Source organism: Cibotium barometz, chromosome 4 (assembly GCF_041138505.1).
Source record: "Cibotium barometz isolate CiBa-2024 chromosome 4, ASM4113850v1, whole genome shotgun sequence".
Taxonomy (NCBI): Eukaryota; Viridiplantae; Streptophyta; class Polypodiopsida; order Cyatheales; family Cibotiaceae; genus Cibotium; species Cibotium barometz.
The window spans coordinates 39,833,350-39,851,761 of NC_141049.1; positions in this window are offsets into that span (position 1 = coordinate 39,833,350).

The window sequence follows — 18,412 nt, forward strand, 5'->3', positions numbered from 1 at the left end:
AACTCATTGAAGGTAGCAAGGACCATTTTTTATCCGAATGGCAATATTGTAAATTCATTAAAGAAGACTTACAAAATCATCCAGATGCTTTTTGAAGATCTCTTGCATATTAATTAATTAAAGGTAGTAGGGGTATTTGTTAATCCAAATGGCATTACTATAAATTCATATCGAATATTAAAGATAGTCTTAGGAATACCGTGCTCTTTAATCCCTAATCTGATAGTACCATGACCTTAAGTCAATCTTTGTAAATATTTAGGCATCATGTAGTCAAGCTTAAAGCACATCTATCGTGGGAATATGATATTTATTCTTGATGGGTTACCTGATTCAATCCTTGATATGCAATGCAAAGCCTGAAATCTCTATCCTTCTTAAGTATGGGCACACCTCATGAGGATGCACTGGGTCAAAAAAAGCCCTAATCCAAAAGTCACTTCAATTGTTCCTTGAGTTCAATTGCTTCTAGAATAGCCATCTTATACCCTCTTCTTGCAATTGGTTAAGCTCTAGGTATCAACTTATCTAATGACTTGGGGGGATTTCACTCAAGTCCTCAAGAAATATGTCGGCATACTCACTTAACCATTTGAGTTTCTTAGTATATGTTATCTTGCCTACAAGATTTAGCTTAACAACATAAATTGCATGATTTTTTTTTGAGTCCCTTCAATAGTTTAGATGCCTTTAAAAATTTTAAGGTAGGAGCTCTAGTTACTCCAATCCCTTACACCTTATTCCCATGAAGATTCCTGAAGGAAATAGTCCCCTTGTATATGACGATGAATATTAGTCCAATTTTGAGTAAGCCAGCTCATCCCACAAATTCGTCATATGTGTCAAAGGAAAAAAATTATGAACTTACATATGTGCCCTTTCCTAAAGTGAAAAAGGGAAATTTTGATGTCACCTAGGGGTAAGAATTTCATGTGGTCCACTGGCCTTAGAGCCTTGGCTTTGGTCTTATCCTCGACTCCTCTTTGGTTTAGGTAACGTGGAATTGGTTGGAGAAGGGGGTGATAAGGACTTTTGGTAGGCTCTAGTCCTGTCCCTGACTCCTCTTTGGTTTAGGTGACATGGAATTGGTTGGAGGAGGGGGTTGATAAGGACTTCTCGTAGGCTATTTACTTTGGAAAAGCTTGTGCAAAATCTTCATCCATAATCTTCTTATTGCTTCTACTATGGATGAGGGCTTCACATTCTTCACCAATCTATCTAATGGAGGATCCAAACTTTGGACAAATTGATGAAGAAGAGTTTCATAATCCATCAATAGGATCATAGATAACAAGACTCGCATTAAGACTGATGGTCTGTTTCAATGGATTTCCCTACTTGAGATAATTTCAAGAATTCATTCATCTTTTCCTCCTAGAATACTAGGGGACAAAACCTTTGTTGGAGGTATGCCTTAATATCATCCCATCTGAGTTGATCTTGATTCAAATGTTTGGAGGTATGCCTTCATGTCATCCCATCTAAGTTGATCTTGATTCAAATGTTTGGACTTAATATGATTTCTCCAACTATTTTAGGTGATACCGATTATCTTGGGCCACACAAGGGCTATCTTGATGTAGTTATTATATCTTGCTATGTCAAAGTATTTGTCCATGGAATCAGCCCAATTCAAACCAATTCTCTCTGAGATTATTTCCTTCTCCTTGGAATGGCCCTGGTGGAGTGCGTCTTTGACATCATTATCTTGTTATAGTCATTATACCTTGCTATGTCAAAGTATTCATCCATGGAATTAGCCCGGTTCAAAACCATTCTCTCCGAGATTATTTCCTTCTCCTCAGAATGACCTTGGTGGAGTGCATCTTTGACATCATTGTCCAATGCCTCTACTTTAGGTACAACGTCCTAGAGCTAAATATTCATCTAGGGTAAAGAGGCTTGTGCCATGAATCTTATATTCCTTCACAAAATTTAAACTTTCTATAATTATCTCTAAACTTAGATTTGAGGCATTTATAATGAAAGATAGTCTTTATTTATCTCCATAGTAAATTTCTCTTTATCCTTATCCCGTTGATGTTGCCACATGAATATGAAATGATAAGGTTGCACGAAATAATATTCTCTACAATTAAGATAATAGGTTGCAACCATTACTATCACTAGTCATATGCTCAAATGGCCTCAAGATGCTAACATCTATTCGATGTGAATATTTCAAGATATTTATGCCTTTTCAAATCAATACACATGTCTACAAATCACTTCAGAGCACTTTTAATAATTGCTGATATGACTAACTAACCTATCAATATTAACTGCAAAAAAGGACTTTAAAATCACATGTCTACAAATCACTTTAGAGCACTTTTAATAATTGCTGATATGACTAACTAACCTATCAATATTAACTACAAAAAGGACTTTAAAATTTGAAAAGAAAGAGATAAAATGAGATAAAATCATATATTATCATCAATAGACAATCACTTAAATGGGTAAGCCCATATTGGCTTATCATTCTTCTTTCAATTGGCTAACCAATGTAGCATGTGCTCAGTGTGTGAGTAAACATAATTACTCACCTCACCATCAACATCCTTCCAAGTGCATCTCTGGATGGGGGGGCATGTGGCAAAATCCTAGTCAATGGTCCAATACAATCACTTGGATTTCCCTTAAAATTTGCAAGCATGATAAATTATTCTCACAATGACACTCGTTTAAACATCACCAACAACGAACCCCTCTCTTCACCATAAAATCCCACATCTCTTGATGAGAAGCATAAGATAACATAATTCTTTGATGCATCTCCAATGATTTTGACTTCAACAACTGCTACATCAAGAGTTTGCTTGATTCACTTTAATGCACTTCATTGTATATCTTCTAGTAAGAGCATAAAATATATTTATACATAAAAAGAGAAAAAACACACATGATGAAGATGGGATGAAGATAGAAAGATAGGTCCTGGAAAAAGAGAGAAATTAATACCCAAGAATCTATGTTTGCATTGATTTAATGTATCAAATCAGGAACTGCAATTTACTCTCTTGTTTTGATGATTATGTTAATGTTCCTCTAGACCCCCCAATCCCTTCTCTCCATTGCTAACAAATCTTAGAATCACTGCTAACTTATTATTCTATGTAAACCTACTTGTGATTTTTTTTTAAATCACTCATCTCATAGAAATCCCTACCTGTTTACTAACTTCATCATTTACTAATACTTCCCCATTTCTTCTATAGGAACATTCATGTAGCAATCAATAAAATAACTTCTCAATTTTTCCCACAAACAATGTATTATACTCTCGATCGTCTCGCAAGGATGCAATATGGCATCTAGAAGGGGGGAATGTTAACCCATTTTAGGGTTAACAGGAGTTTCCACTATAATTCTACATCAAATAGCAAAGATGGAGACACCAAATAGGAGTTTTAGGCTTAACAAGAGTTTTTACTTTTCTCTACATTAAATAGCAAAGATGGAGACACCAAAAGCATGCATGATTATATGGAGTTTCCACTACAATCCTACATGAAATAGCAAAGATGGAGACACCAAAAGAGTGAATGATTAATATATGAAGTTATGGTTTCTAAATCTACAACTTGGACAGGCGCTCAAAAATAGTCTATTGGAATATTATGGCAATTGTTTGCTCCAAGAGCATGTGGCAAACAAGATAGAATGGATTCCATGTGAATTAACAAGATAGAATGGATTCCATGTGAATTTAATTTATGTATTTATTATGAGATTAAGCATTGTATAAAAAATAGGCCACTTATGAGCTTTAGATGCTTGGTCGACCACCATAATTTAAGTATGTGTGAATACTTATGGCCTTGTATATAAGTCACTTTCTCTCAAAATGCAATATAATCTCCCATTATGCAATATACTTATGGCCTTATATATAAGTTATTTTCTCTCAAAATGTAATATAATCTCCCATTGTATATATGTCACTTTCTCTCATGATGCAATATACTCTCCCATTCTAGAGGAATAACGGCCATTGGACATTCATGCAACAAGCATCAATAAAATAACTACTCAAGGTTTCCCATAAACAAAGTCTTCTACGCGATCATAAGGACATGATAGACATCAAGGAGGGGGGAGTTTTAACCTCTATAATTCCACATCAAGTAACAAAGATAGAGATACCAAAAGTATGTATGATCAATCTATGAAGCAATGATGTCCGAACATAAAACTTGGATAGGCACCTAGAAATAATTCGACAAAATACTTATGGGTGATTCTCGCTCTAAGTGCATATGTCAACTAGCCAGAATGGATTCCTTGTGAATGTACTTTATGCATGTGTTATGAGATTAAGCATTATATAATAATAAGCTAGTTATGAGCCTTGATGCTAAGTCGGCCACAATTTAAGGATGTGTAAATACTTATGGCCTTGTATATAAGTCACTTCCTCTTATAATGTAATATACTCTCCCATTATGTAGTAATAGAGTCTTGCTCTTACTAACCTTCTTGCTAATTACATTCTCTAATGCATGCTAGTGAGTGTGTATGAGTGATTCAAGGTGAGAGAAGGGACAATGACTCATAGTCCAAATGTGGCGACATAATAGTAGTCGCGAGAGATGATAAAAATTTCTACCACCCACGGAGGTGTGGAGCTCTTGAAGCGGTGTACTTTTAGAAAGATCCCCATAACGGTTATCGTGAAGGTAAGCTCTTGTAGATGTGTTTCTAGGAGTGACTAGAACAAGCCATAACACATGGATGGCTCATGTTCCTAGATGTTCTGTTTTGTTCCTCCCACGTACCTCTGTGTTTCATCGGATTATTTCTTCACAAATCTCCTTGCTTGAGGTAGATTCGAAAGAGTCTAGCATTCTTAAAAATGGAGAGCTCTAATTAAACATTGGTCATTTGCTAGGATCAAAGGCTTTGTAGGTTTGAGGAATCGTGGTTTAATGTGCTACATGTGTATTAGTGTTTTCAACAATTAGTCTCAATCGGGTTTGCATCAAAGGTCCTTGAGCTTCTAGTATAGGTCTAAAAATGGTTTCACATGATTTTTTTATATAAAAGATGTTATTGCTAGGGTCACATCTCTAGGCTCAGGCCCCTAGACTCACATCTATGTAAGGTGACTTATGCAAGCTCATGTATCTAGGTTTATGTATGCAGGTTCTTGCCTCTAGAGTCGCATTTGTAGGCTTATGTCTCTAGTTCATGCCTTTAGACTCACATTTGTAGGCTTATGTCTCTAGTTCATGCCTCTAGACTCACATCTCTAGGCTCACATGTCTAGGTACATGCCTTTATGCTCACGTCTCTAGGCATGCAAGGTTCATATCTTTAGACTCGCATCTCTAGGTCACGTATCCAAGTTCATGTCTTTAGACTCACATCTTTAGGCTCACATGCCCAAGTTCACACGTCCAGACTCACGTTTGTAGGCTCATGTGTCTAGGTTCATGTCTGTGGGGTCATGCCTTTTTTATATGAACTTGGCTTTCGTATTTTCCTTTTATAAAATAAGCCTACTTAGAGCATGAAAATCTAGGAATTAGGACTATGCCAAGGTTATTGGGTGATAATTATAATTTAATTATCTTAATTGCAAAGGACAAGAACTTTCCTTGAAATCTGTAGCTAGTATCATACAGATTGTATGATAGGAAAATATTTAAAGGACATGAGTAGGCATATCTTTACAGGCCGTATGACAAGAAAATCTTTGAACATGAGTAGGTATATCTGTACAAGTCTTTATGGCAGTACTAATTAGTTTGTATAATGTTAGGTACATCTGTATATGAGTAGGTTTCTCTTTACAGATTGTATGATAGGAAAATCTTTGAACATGAGTAGGTATATATGTACAAGTCTTTATGGCAATATACTAATTGGTATGTATAATGTTAGGTATACCTATCACTAGACTCACATCTACAGGCTCATGCGGCAATGTAAGCTCACATGTCCAAGCTCACGATCACGTATCTAGGCTCACATCTCACATATCTAGGCTCACAGCTCATGTCTCCAAGCTCACATGTCTAGACTTACGTCTTTTTGCATGGGACTGTGGGCTCACGTCCCTGATTCAAGAGCTGGTTGGCCTGGTTTTTGGTGATTTTTGAGATTTTTTGGACTTGATGGGGTGTGATTAATGGTCCTAAACATGGCTAAAAGGGACACTCTATGTCCATTTTCTATGCTCTAAGAGCATTGTGAAGTATAAAGAATAAGCTTAGAAGGAGGCCGCATTAAGAATAAGCTTAGAAGGAGGCCGCGTTAGCACGGCCTCATTTAGGACATTTTTTAAACAAAAAATTCTATGTATGGTTGGATATGGCTATGATGATAAAAATGTGTCTGTTTGCCTTGGAAAAATGCTCCGAGTGAATTGCGTTGTAAGAATAAAAGGCTGAGAAGAAGTCCACACCGGCACAGCCTCCTTCGGGGCATTTTTTACATAAAATTAGAGTGTGATAGTTTACTGGTTATTGTTGGTTATGGTTAAGGGAAAATCTTTGATGGATATATATGTGATATCTTTAGTCCAAGACCATGTTTGATGGAGTGATGCCCTATGAGGCTACTTTGTGATGGTTAAGGGGCAACGCTTTAATGAATATGCTCTATGAAGTACCTAATCCATGACCATGTTTGGTTATGTTTAAGAGCACACAAAAAAGGCCAAGGGAGGCCACGCCAGTGTGGAGAAATGCTCTGTGGTGACATGTTTGTCATCTAAAGGTAAAGAGAAAAAAAAAAGGGGCCAAGGGAGGCCACATTGGCACGGCCTCCCTTGGCCATTTTTTTAGTGAAACCATTGCCAAGGCCAAAGCACTGATATCCCGGATACATATGCCTTATGTGTGCTATATGAGGGCAAAGATTTGATGGATATATAAGCCATATGATGGCAAAACTCTAATGGATTTGTGTGTCGTATGAGGGGTTGCAATCGACAATGATGGTGTCTTGCCCAGGTTGTATCATAACATGGCAATGGTAATGCTTTGATGGATATGTTTGTTTTGGAGTCTTGCCTAGGTAATGCTTTGATGGATATGTTTGTTTTGGAGTCTTGCCTAGGGTGCCACATAATATGACAATGGAAATTATATGTGATATGAATGCTTTATGGCTATAAGCTTGGAATGCTATGGTGTGTTTTGAGTCTCTAGCTATGTTGTGATGAGCAATGCTCTATGACAGGTATGTTATTTGAGGGTTAAGGGCACAAGAAAAAAGACCAAGGGAGGATATAACTAGAGCTCTAATGGATATGTTGTTATATGTATGCCATGTGATGGCAAAGATCTAACAGATATGTTTTCCATATGAGGGGGTTTTAGCCAACAATGATGGGGTCTTGCTTATGAGTTAGATAGAGCTCATAAGTTGTTGATTATCAACATTACATTCTAATTTCAATTCCAATTTTGTTCATTACATTTGAATTGTGTCCATCATCCAGGGGAGGTGGAGGGAAGCATGGGAAAAGAGGGGAAAGGAATACAGACCATGATCATCTATCCTCATAGAGAGTTTGGATGAGATTACTAGAGTGGTAGAGACAAATTTCCAAGAACAAGAGGATGTGGGTGAAGAAGTTAAAATCCAGACTTTTGAAGGTTTTGTTTGCAGGTAGCAGTCATAAAGTGGATGATGAATTGGCCCCCAAAGAAGCTAACATGCAAATTGTTCCATATGTATGAGATCTGAGATTCTTTCACTTGACGATAATGGGGATGAGAACAAAATTTATATGGATAGGGAAGAAGACATAATGCAAAAAAGTAGGATTTTTAATTGTTTTCAATGTCCAATGATTCCACTATGCAGGCTTATTCCGTATGCAAAGGTGAGGGGATTGAGATATGACGTGTCAAGTTTGAAGAAAGCCTTTGGTAAGGAAGGATATGTGCTGGAAAAGGGTGCCTTCATAGTGTCCATGTGGACATGTGATAGAGAGAGCACAATGAATAGTGACGAGATCATGGCAGACTAGGATAAGCTCAATCAAGAAAGATTGAAATTTTCTCAAGATGAGATTAGAAAATTGGAGGAGAAGGAGACTGAGGAATTGGCCACCACTAGATACGATGATATAGTTGGGAAGCTAAAGAGAATTTGTCTCTACCTTTTTGAAAGTTCAAAGCATAGCATGATTAATGTTTGGTTGGAGATGTCAACTTACAAGCCTCGAACAAAATATGTCAAGTTCGAGCGCTCTTTTATTCATGTGTGTATGTACTGTCTTTTTTGTTTGGTTTAGATTCTCAATATAGTTGATCCTAAGCATGGTGATGATTGGTGGTCCAAAGTATGGTATCTGAAAAGGGGACAAGATAGCCATGCAACTTTGGAGAAGTTGAACCTACTTACCCTATGTGATGTACCCATTAAATCTAAAATCTATTGGTTGTCTTGCTGGAGGCAAACAAGACCACTAAATATATGTTCGGCCTTGCTCGAGGAGACCATATATATAAACAACGAGAGCTGTTACCTTTTATTGCAATTTGGCTTCACACATGACACCCTATTGTATTGGTCTCTTGCATATGATATACATGCATTCTTGTTTTGATATGTGGGCTACTTTGGGTTGCATAACTATGTTTCTATTTTGTAGTTGTCTTTGGAGAGAAGTGATGTTGGAATTAATATTGCACAAAGCTCAGGATGTGCTTTAGAGATTTTCTACATGTTCCTAATGGAGTTGTGGTCCCTAAAGATTCCTTTATGTACAACTAATATAAAGAGGTGATGGTTGAGAAAAGGAAACACTTATTTCCTTTAGAGACTTGTGGAGAGTCAAAGAAAAAGGCTAATGCCAAGGCCCTTAAGAAGCTTGATTCGATCCAGATGGTAGCCTAGAGACTCATCTACAGGTATCATCTCGTGTGAATATTTCCTTTTGGAAGAGTAGAGTGGGATATTATCTAATTCTTAGTTTATTTCTATAACTAAAAGAAAAATTAACGCAATGTATGTGCATGTATATACATACAAATACTTTGTTTACTTGAAAGATAAGGGTCATTTGCACACTATACCAGTAAGAGCAAAGCAATGGTGGTTAGCGATTGCAAATGAGGCCACCAGTATGTATCCTCCACCAATTCATGGATTCTTGAAGTGGGAGTTTGAAAAATGTCCATAGTGGATAGACGTGGAGAAGGGTCAGGTGTTAGAGAGAGAGAAGGAGCCCCATGCACAAATTTCACAAGAGCAACCCACGATGGTTGAGAAGGTGGTGGAGAAGGAAAATGTTTCACACACGAGGGAGGTAAGAAAATCTTGCTTACCTCTTATTCTATGGATATTTATTTGTTGTCCTAAGGTCATGGTGGCCGAGATATATAGATGTAGATAGAGACACTCTTGGGGGATGATGACACTGGGGTGTTGGAAGATACAGCATCTGGACATGGTAAGTGTCATCTATCGCTCTTCCATATCTTGTTTAATCTTTTTTTCTTGAATCTCTAATTTGGAATATTTCATGTGGAATTCTTTGTCGAAGAAGCAAGTGGGGTTAATACAGACAGGGTCCTATTGAAGCAAATGACCACTTATGTATATCAGCTATTGAAGAAGCAAGTGGGGTTAATACAGAGAGGGTCCTATTGAAGCAAATGACCACTTATGTATATCAGCTACTAGACTATACACTTGGGGAGGATTTTTTGGGGATGATCCCAAGTGTCTAGTTGTTTGTTAATGACTACATGGCTATTGGGAGGGATTTTTTGAGAGGAATGAAAAATCCAATTTCTTGAAACTTGTAAAAGTTTTGTATAAAATACCTAAGATGTCTTAAGTAAGCTACAAAAGTCATCTAGGGAAGCGAAAGACCACTTATGTATATCAGTTAGACTATACGCTTGGGGAGGATTTTTTGGGGATGATCCCAAGTGTCTAGTTGTTTATTGAAGACTACATGGCTATTGGGAGGGATTTTTTTGAGAAGAATGAAAAATCTAATTTCTTGGCACTTCTGAACTTTTTGTATCAAATACTCAAAATGTCTTAAGTAAGCTACAAAAATCATGTAGGCATGAACATATGTAGGAAATCAAAAAAACTTTCCATCACATAATCTAGAAGTGGTATTACTATTACATAGCCTAAAAGGCATCATTACCTTTTACATATACTTATACATGTACATTCTCCACTCAATAATAAAGGTAGTCCTTTATTTATCCTTGGGTGCTATAGAAAGTTGGTTATACCCACTATATCCATCTATAAAACTGTAGACCTACTACCTTGTCTAGTAGAGTATTTATGAATGTAGAGGGAAAATAGTTTTTAATAAAAAAATTTCTATAATCTACAAAAAACTTTAACTTCCCATTTTTCTTAGGTATGACCAATATAGGAAATACCCAATCTTCAAAAAATATGCTTCAAAAATAAGCCTTACTTTCATCAAATTATTAATTTCTCTTAGCATAGTTGGGGTTCATCTTATACCCCTACATCCTAATAGTTTGGACATTGGGTTTCAAAGGGATCCTTTGTTGACACACCTTGGGATCATTGTACTCCCATGCAATACATACTTGTATCCTCAAAACAATTTCTCCAATTCAAATATATCCTTAAAATAATTTCTCCAGTTTCCTCAAAATCTTTGGCCAAATTCTTGTTAACAAATTGTAGTCCAACCAGTCACTATCGAACTTGGTTCTTGTTAAGGTTAAAATCTTGTTTTTCTTGATCCTAGAGGGTATTACATTTTTATGTTTCCTAAGCTTCTATTTCACTTATCATTTTTACTTCTCTCTTTATCCTTTTTTTTACTCTTGAAAGTGTTATGGTGGATATAGCCTCCTCTACTCCTCTTGTTTCTTTATGTTGGTAGTTGCAACTTGAATAGTTATATCTCATAACTAGGATAATATCTATGGCCTCTTTAATTTTGTGGTTGGCATCTCTGTATATGCCACCTTAGGTATGATGTCTCTCTTCACATTCTCTAGATTTATGGAGGGTGTGATTATCAGTCTATTTTTAATTCTTAGAGTTAGATTGTCCTTTTCCCAATCATGTAAAAATTGGGCTATCAAAAGCCATGAACATTTAAGTAGCATTGGGTGTGATGTATCCACATCCATTATAATGAGTGTCACACAAAACTCCATCCCATCACTATTATTATTTGTTTAATCATCCCTAGGGGTTGTATTGGTTTGCCATCCTTACTTCAAAGGGAGATTTTCTTAATTCCTTTAATTTTAGCATCCTTTGAGTCTATGCATTAAGAATATTCACCCCAATAGCACCATCAATAATGAATCCTTCTCTTTTATGTCCATTCTGTTGTGTATTGTGTGATAGTGGGAAGTACATAATCATGAATTGGGGTATATTTCCTTCTTTCTAACACCTCAGGGTTATCGTATAAGATCTTCTCTATGCAAGGTCCTTTCTCTTTTCGAGCTATTTTCGGACCTTCTTCCTTGAGAACCTTCACTATTACCTCAATTTTTCTTTCTTTGGGTTCCCTCTTGGTTTTTTCCTTTCTTTCATTTCTAGGTGTTCTCTTTTTTTTAACCTTTATGTGGGACCTACTCCTTGACTCCTCATATATTCCAAATAGCTTGAAGCCAATTTGATGAGCTACTCCTTGTCTCCTTAGATATTCCAAACACCTTGAAGCCATTTTGATGAGTTGCCCAATTGTGATAGATAGCTTTAGGCCTTATTTTGCATACCCCTTCATTTCCTTGATCCCTTCTTCTTCCTAGGTGATCACTCCTTAGTCTTTTTTTCTCTCAAGATGTCACTACTCTCCTCATCATTGCACTCAGTTTCATTACTCAAAGTTTTGAGGGCCATACTTTTGCTTGCATTCTTGGGGTTTCCTTTGTTTTTCTATTTTCTTTTCCTATCATTGGGTCTCTTTTGAGATATCTTTGGGTGTCCTTGTGCCATGCTTTTACTTGAATTTTTGGGGCTTCTTATGTTTTTCTCTGTTTCTTCTCTTGTCATTGGGTGTTACTCTCTCTTTTTGGGTGTCCTTCCTCCTCCTTTATCTTTTACTTTTTCTTCTTAAATTTTGTGCCTTGGTGATTATGTATTATTTCCTTCTTCCTACCCTTCCTTTGCTCACTTTAGTGAGATCTGTTGTTGAAATTTTGCTATTTTTAAAAACTATATTTTAATTTAGTTGCCCCACCCATACCTCCTTTCTTGGTCTATATTTCCTCTTAGACTACCCACCCTTTTTTGTCAAGTTAGCTTATTTTTTAAAACTATATTTTAATTTAGCCCCCCACCCATACCTCCTTTCTTGGTCTAATATTTCCTCTTAGACTACCCATCCTTTTTTGTCAAGTTAGCTTATTCTTTTATCCTATCTTCTTTTATATTACTTGGGAATTCCTTCCATCTTGTCTCCTAGGCCATATTCATGTGCTTCCATTTATCTCTTTTCTATCATTGTCCTTAAGGTTTCTACTTGTCTCCCCCAATCTTATTACCTACTAGTTGTTGTCTGTTCACCTCTCTTCTTTAGAGTACCGATCCATCTCACCTTTACTACCTCCTTTTCCTCCCTTTGAATTATTGTATACATTGATTTCCTTGCTTGGCTAGCTTCCTCTGCTTATTTTATACATTTATTTCTTTAGCTAACTTCCTTTACTTTTCTTTTGCCTATGTTCTTATTTTTCGTCTCTTTTCCATTAGAGTTTGCTCCTTGTACTTTTCTTGGCTAACTTCCTCTACTCTTATTTTGTACATGTTCTTATTTTTGGTTTCTTTTTCCATCTTCCTTGTGCTTTTCTCACTTTCTTATTTCCTTCCTCCTCAGGATCCTTTGTCTTATCTCCAAGTGTGATTTTTCTACCCTTCAATTTGTTAGCTTTATTCCTTCTTCTTGCACTTCCATATGGATTCTTTTGTTTCTTGTTGTTATTATTACTGCTTGATTTTTCTCCTCTACCCATCTTGGAAACGCTTTTTTCTCGGATGCCCTCACTTTCTGAGGCCTTGTTAATGCTCTTGTTTGGATATTTCTATGATGACTAGACTTACTCTAGGATCTTTAGCATGAGGGTTTTGTTCTTTTCCATGGATAGTCTACCTTAAAGTGCCCTAGCTCCTCATGTTAAAAGAATCTGTGGTTTGTTTGATTGTTATCCCATGCATTACCTTAGTAGTTGTGGGTGGATTCCCACTTCCTAATCAACCATTGGTATATACACATTGTCTTGTCTTGCCCTGATTTGGACATTGTGGTTGCTTTCTCTCTAACATTTTTTTAAATACCAAAATGCCCTTGTAGGGTGGCCTACTTTTATACTTGAGGTTACCACACCTATCTGTCCTCTTTTTTCACATATTTTACACCATCATTCACTTTCTTTTAGTGGGATCCTTCTTTTTCTTTTTCTTTTTAGTGTGATAGTTCTTCTAATTTCTTTGTTATTTCTTCTAGTTTTTTTCTAAATCTTTCCCCAATTTATTCCTTTTCTCCCTCTTTTTCTCTTTACTTCTCATTTATCCCCTTAATGTTAAATTCTCGACCAAATTTTGTTTTCCTTTATGTCTTTACACTTTTAGCCTTCCTTTAAGTATTCCTTTAAACTAGATTCCTCACTATCATTGAGTTCTCTCTTCTATTTCACTTTCTTCTTTTGACTTATTTCTATATTCAAATCCACCCCCAGTTTTTTGGATGTTGTCTTGAGATTTCATGGAGACTTACAACATGGTACAAACCCAAGAGTAATGAAATCAAATCCATGATACACTTAAGGGATAAAAACAAAGCTTGAGCCATGTAAAATGTATCATCTATATCCGTAAATAATGAAAGTATTAATAAATACCCTTATAATCTTATATCTCTCACAAAAATATGTCTAGTACTCTCTCTCTCTCTCTCTCTCTCTCTCTCTCTCTCTCTCTCTCTCTCTCTCTCTCTCTCTCTCTCAAAGTATAAAGAACTACAATGACTTGACTAACATAATAAAAAAGAAACCTTTTTTCAAAATTGAAGGAGTTAGAGCTGTAAATACTGAAGCGATGAGCAGCTATGTGAGGGATGAAATATGTCCATGGATGTAGTGTAGATAGAGAGATATGGGTAGAGATAAAGAGAACAAAGCTCAAGAGAGAGATTGTATAGCACGTGCAATGTTATGCTATGATTAGATGTGTTAAAGTTTCACAAAGAGGCTCTCTTAGATTATATCACTTCTTATCTCAAGAAGGTATAATATCTACTAGATATTATCTAAATCACTCATAGGGAGTGTTCAAACATACTAACACTCATAGAGATTTACACAAAAGAGACTTTGAATCCCAACAATCCCCCCTTCACAAATACGGTGGTGTTATGAGGAATAACCTTCATACTTAAGGTGATTTGTGCTCACTGGCACCACATGACACAAAAAATCACAATGGCCATACCTGATGTGATACAACAAGTCACAGTTAAGCCTACAAATGGAGCTTGACCACTCATAAGATTCTTTAGCTTCCAGAACTACCCTCCATTGACTTCAACCATGGATAACATAGGAATAAATCCTTTTATAAAATAAGGTGTTACAAACATATAAGAGAGAAAACAATACAAGGATTATTTAATGGGACTTCCCTAGCAGAGAACCCTTGACTCAAACATAAAGATTCATGGAAAAATATTTTTTCTCGGTAGGATAAAATCCTTTAGTACTTGGAGCCCGTAGAGGAAGTTAACATTGGTGGATCTGTAAATGGGGAAGTACTAGCAAGGCCAGGGCTGCTCTGGAGATGAGCAGTGTTGATGCCAAATCTTGGTGCCACCAAGATCATGCAAGGCAATTCTGCTGCCTCTGATATCCATATGGGTGGGTGACAATAACTGATGCAAGAAGCATCAAATTTGAGAGAAAATGTCAATTTTTGGGAAAGCCCCAAAAATCAAACATTATGGGCTCTTTAATTTTGATGTAGATGGCCAATTTTGGGAAAAGTTTGAAAATGTAAAAGGTGTAAACCCTTCAATTTTGGCTCAAGAGGAAAATTTGAGCAAAATCCCTAAATTTTAAGTTTTTACATACTTCAATTTCTGATGAAGAGAGCAATTTTTGTAAAAGCCCTAATTTTTCTCTGATATTGTATCTTCAATTTGATGTACAGAAATTAAATTTTTTAAAAAACCCCAAATTTTAAGCATCAATCAAACGATTTTACCATCAACTTTGAAAAGCCCTAATTTTTTAAAATTTCTCTGATGCCCCATACTATGTGTGCCTTTGTGTGTAGGTCAGCCCCTTGGCTACATTTTTATTGTATGTAGGTGACAATGGAACTAACTTACAAGTAGCTACTATTACTACAGTTGATGCTGAACTAGCAATGGTAGACAAAGGAACCAAGCAAAGCTAATACTGGTGGGATACACGGTGGTGAAGGCACAATGCCGATAAGGGCAACAGCCTCACGCACGCCTGAAACTTGAAGGTTGTAATAGGCATTAAAGCTATTTTAGCCTTCAAAAGGTGAAGGCTACCACTAAAAAGATGCTTGCAAATAGAGGTCATAAAAGTAAATTTTCCTAGCGAGGTTGTTGATAATATGTCTACAAAATAAAAAAATTTCTCGCCATGTAAAGTTTTCCATGCATTAATTTTATTAAATATAAATTTAACTTTTTTATTTCTAGTATGTATGTTGTCAATTTTAAACTAGAGATATGAAATTTCTTCTTTAAGGCTTGACAAATAAAAAGAATGCAAAAATAGAAAACTTGCATGAAATATAAGAAATTATTTTCTTGCAGGATTAAATTTTATTCAAAGAAATGGCATACAAAACGATAAGCTTGGAATACTTACTTGAGCTAGACTAAAGTAAAAGATAATGGCAAAGTAGTTACAAAGGAATCAAAAAATTTAGTAGGGGACAATTGGGTAAACTTATAAAGTTTTAGCTGCGCAAACGACATGGAAAGGAAGACTTGCTTTTATAAGTACTCGAGGCGTGTGAGATTCTCATTGGGTAATGTTGAATCATCCCCTATATGCATCTTAAAACTTTTTTAGGGGAGTTTAATTTATTATTACATGTTTGGACACCTGTTTGATTTTTGGACAAGTGTTTGATTGTAGGGATTTACATTAAGGCTTCCATGCAACCTTTGCCTACTTCAGTTTCTTGGGCTTTTGGAGCAGCCACGAGAGCTTCGCCTGCTTCTGGAGCGGGTCTTCTTCACCTGCTTCTTCTGGAGTGGCCATGAAAGCAGCATGAGCGATTCTTCTGGATCTGGGTCTTCTAGAATAGTATTGCTATGGGTGGCGAGATAGTCTTCTTCGCCTGCTTCTCGATCTCCTTCGTGGCCGCTCTGCATCATTGCTCGTGCCACCTACATTCTGGATGCTCGTGCTACCTACATTCTGAAGGTTATACGTGGCAATGTTTCGTTGTCGCCTCTTATGGTGGCAGGTTATGGTTCTTCTACCTATTTAACAAACACTGTGTTCGTCTTTTTCCTGTATCTCTTTGGTATCATAGTTGGTACAGTTGTCTTCTCTACAGTTTAGGTGATCGTATTCTATCAAATGTCTCCTAAAAGGAAAGCCATGAATGATATCACCAACTTTATGTGTGTTGATCGTCGTCCTTCTACTTCGGCTTGTCGTGAAGGACATCCCTCCGCCATGACAGTTTCCGATGTCCCTTCTCCTCGTTCTAATGGAGTTGTTGCATGCATGCAAAATCCAACACGAGCTCCTCAAATTTCAGATTTCCCTACAACATCTACTCTGCCTAGAGAGGTCCTTGTGGGGCCCTTGCATCACCACTCCACCGGATGGCCCTTCTACAGTCCGTAATCTTCATGCGGTCAAGCAAACAGCCAGATCCTCAAACCTGATTCTAAACTTGATTTTGTTGTTGCTCGTTTATTTTATGTTGTTATGTGTTCATTTTTTTCTGCCTCATTCATTGAATATTATTTCTGTTTGATATGCAGAAAAATGAATAAATGTGCATGCGGTTGGTTGTCCACATGTGTGAATCAATAAACGAATGTCTTTTTTTTTTATGTCTATGTTCCACTTAATAAGGCTACAAATATTGTATGGTATGTTTATGTCTGCTATGCAGGAAAATAAATTAATGCGTTCGAGTGATACGCACTCTGTATTTATTTATTTACATTTTTTAAAAATGTGCATGCGGTTGGTTGTCCACATGTGTGAATCAATAAACAAATGTTCCTTTTTTTTTAATGTCTATGTTCCACTGAATAAGGCTACAAATATTGTATGGTATATTTCTATCCGCTATATGCAGAAAAATAAATTAATACATTCGAGTGATACGCACTCTGTATTTATTTATTTTGATTTATTTATTTACATTTTTTAAAGTTAATAAAAATGCATATTTTGCAGTTAGTAAGACTATAAAGCCTTTATGTTGTCTTGAAGATCAACCGTGATTTTCCATAAATGTGAATTTGGCATTGTAGTTGAATATCACCCGCGCTTTTCATTTATTTATTTACATTTTTGGGTCAACAAATAAATGTAAATAAGCGTTGCCTTTTTAAAAAAAATGCATATTCTCAACTTGATAAGACTATAAAGCCTTTATGTTGTTCCCCGTATCTCCTTTACATATAACGGTCTGGAATATTTGAATTGATAATTATTTGAATAGTCTATTTCTAATAAACTGCAGGATCGACATATTCAAATAAGAAAGACAAAAATCCAGAGACATCCAAACCATCGGTTCGCCAGATACCTAAATTCCCAACAGAGAAAAAAACAAGACTGTTTGAGGTGTTTGTGACTATAGGTATTGGGAATGGTGATATTAAATTGTCTTCCTAGGAACTATTAGAAGAATTCATTAGAATGGAATGCCTAAAAGGCCTTTTTGCTTTAGAGAAAGGGTGCACATTGAATCACTTACACTTTCAAATGGTGGCTAGTTTAATGGCACCATCGTTGATTAGCATAGGCAAAACCATACAGAGGTACTTGGGTTGGGATCTGTTTAAGCCTAAAGGAGGCTTGGTGATGTGCAGAGGCCTTCGACAGATTAAGATGCACACACTAGAAGGAATGATAGGCTACTGTATGAAGGATTTGCACAAGCCACACCTTAAATTTTTCTCACACAACATTTCAAGCAAAGAGATAACAAGAGGTAGACAGCTATATGCTTTGTATGGCTAGGCAAACTTAAAAAATAAGGTCTGCCTCTCGCTTGTAAACTTATTTGAGAGAGCCTACGTATATATGGACAACTACATAGCTAATAAATTAGTAGCCTCATTACAAAGCACACTTTTGAAGATGGTATGTAAGGGTAAATACTACCTGGCTGCTTCATGGGTCATTCGCAAAACCGTTTTCGGCATGAGTAGGCAAAGATTGGCTGCTGTTTGGAAAGTAATGAAACTCCC